Consider the following 2,662-nt stretch of genomic DNA (forward strand, 5'->3'; position numbering starts at 1 on the left):
GTTCATCCAACAATGTGTCAATCCTCATTTCAGTGCAGATGTTCTCTTTACGGATGAGGCTTCATCCTAACGTGATCAAATTGTAAATTTTCACAATCAACATGTGTGGGCTGACGAGAATCCGCACGCTTTTGTGCAATCACGCCATCAACACAGATTTTCTGTGAACGTTTGGGCAGGCATTGTTGGTGAAGTCTTGATTGGGCCCCACGTTCTTCCACCTATGCTCAATGGAGCACATTATCATGATTTCATACGGGATACTCTACCTGTGCTGCTAGAACATGTGCCTTTACAAATGATTCAAATGGCTCTGAGCACTATGGGACTTAATATCTTATGTCATCAGTCCCCTGGAACTTAGAACTACTTAAACCTAACTAACCTACGGACATCACACACATCCATGCCCGAGGCAGGATTCGAACCTGCGACCGTAGCGGTCGCGCGGTTCCAGACTGTAGCGCCTTGAACCGCTTGGCCACCATGTGCCTTTACAAGTACGACACACCATGTGGTTCATGCACGATGGAGCTCCTGCCCATTTCAGTCGAAGTGTTCGTACGCTTCTCAGCAACAGATTCGGTGACCGATGGATTGGTACAGGCGGACCAATTCCATGGCCTCCACGCTCTCCTGACCTCAACCCTCTTGACTTTAATTTATGGGGGCATTTGAAAGCTCTTGTCTACGCAACCCCGGTACCAAATGTAGAGACTCTTCGCGCTCGTATTGTGGACGGCTGTGATACAATACGCCATTCTCCAGGGCTGCATCAGCGCATCAGGGATTCCATGCGACGGAGGGTGGATGCATGTATCCTCGCTAACGGAGGACATTTTGAACATTTCCTGTAACAAAGTGTTTGAATGGTTCAAATGGTTCAAATGGCTCTGAGCACTATGGGACTCAACTTCCGAGGTCATTAGTCCCCTAGAACTTAGAACGAGTTAAACCTAACTAACCTAAACACATCACAAACATCCATGCCCGAGACAGGATTCGAACCTGCGACCGTGGCGGTCTCGCTGTTCCAGACTGCAGCGTCTAGAACCGCACCGCCACTCCGGCCGGGAACAAAGTGTTTGAAGTCACGCTGGTACGTTCTGTTGCTGTGTGTTTCCATTCCATGATTAATGTGATTTGAAGAGAAGTAATAAAATGAGCTCTAACATGGAAAGTAAGCGTTTCCGGGCACATGTCCACATAACATATTTTCTTTCTTTGTGTGTGAGGAATGTTTCCTGAAAGTTTGGCCGTACCTTTTTGTAACACCCTGTATATTTGACGGAATATTTGATCACATCTTTGATCAAATCTTTGATAAAGAATTTGATAGTGTAATACCGACCTAAGCTGATATAGTTGCCACAAGAGGGGAATTCGTGGCGGGTCGCATCAAACCAGTCAGAAGGCTGATGACAAAAAAAAGTTTTTTTCCGGACAGCAAGTGGTCATCATAAAAGGGGTTGGGGAGTGAGGGATGACTAATCCACACGCTTGGGTCGTCCGGAGCACTGAACTGGCATCGTCTCACAGGAGTTCCCATCGACCGGCGCTGTGTGTCCGGCTGGCAGGCCGCGTGCTGACGTCGGAGGCCGAGCACGTGGGCGTCAAGGCCGCTCTGGTGCCGCCGCCGCCGCCGCAGCCACTGCCACTGTCGCCGCCGCCTTCTTGGGCAACGCCACCGCCACCGCCACCGGGCGCGCCCGCAGCACACAGAAGAGACGACAGTCCTTGCGCAACACCTTATGGCTGATCTCGGCGAGCGCGCTTACCTCCGCGTTTCCAAAGTGCTCACCCACCTCACTGAGAAGGCAGTAATTGGAAGGTCGTGTGCACTGTCTGATAAAAAGTATCCAGATAGCCCTACGGAATGCGAAATCAACCACTAGATGTGGCCCGCCAGTAGAAAAGGAGGTGGGGAGTATTCTGTTATCACTAGGGTAGCAGCTGTAGCAGAATGGAACGGTCAGGAAGCCTGATTAGTTCGAAAGTGGACTTGTCACTGAATTTCGTCTGATTAGCAAATCTGTCAGGGACATATGAACCCCTCTAAAGCTGGCGGTGTGCTTATGAAGTGGAAACGCGAAAGAACAACTTCAGCGAAAGCAAGGCCAGAATCACGGACAGGCACCGTCGAGCTCTGCGAGAGGTGTTGGTAAAATGTCGCATGAGGTGGGTGCAAGGAATCGCTCGTAACTGCTATCAAAAGCCTATCTAACACTAAATGAAAACGATCATATGGCATTTTGGCCGGGAGGCCCCATTCGAGGGGAGTTCGGCCGCCGTATTGGTAGTCCTTTTTAGGTGACGCCACATCGGCGACTTGCAAGTCAATGATGATGAAAATGACGATGAGGGACACACAACACCCAGTCCCCTGCCGGGAATCGAACCCGGGCCTCCTGCGTGGTAGGCGGTAACGCTACCGCTACGCTACGGAGGCGGATTATCTAACGCACTGATGGTGCGTAGGAAGGTACAAAGAATGGGTACAATAGTCAAGCTGCTCCTCATAAGCCACATACGAGACTTTCCCATAAAGTAATGCACCGCATTTTTTTTTTTCCCTCAGCCGCAAACAATGCTACGAATGCGTTACGTATGTAGTATCTGAAGTGTCCCGAGTGAGCGCGCCCAGATTCCGTCACTTCCGACA

General features: G+C 50.2%; 1 non-coding gene across 1 annotated transcript; it reads right to left on the reverse strand.

Annotated features, from left to right (window-relative positions):
* Positions 1–2,377: 2,377 nt before the first annotated feature.
* Trnag-acc lies at positions 2,378–2,449 on the reverse strand. Its single transcript has one exon. It is a non-coding gene; the product is annotated as a tRNA-Gly (tRNA).
* Positions 2,450–2,662: the final 213 nt, after the last annotated feature.

This window comes from Schistocerca piceifrons, chromosome 1, assembly GCF_021461385.2.
Source record: "Schistocerca piceifrons isolate TAMUIC-IGC-003096 chromosome 1, iqSchPice1.1, whole genome shotgun sequence".
Taxonomy (NCBI): domain Eukaryota; kingdom Metazoa; phylum Arthropoda; class Insecta; order Orthoptera; family Acrididae; genus Schistocerca; species Schistocerca piceifrons.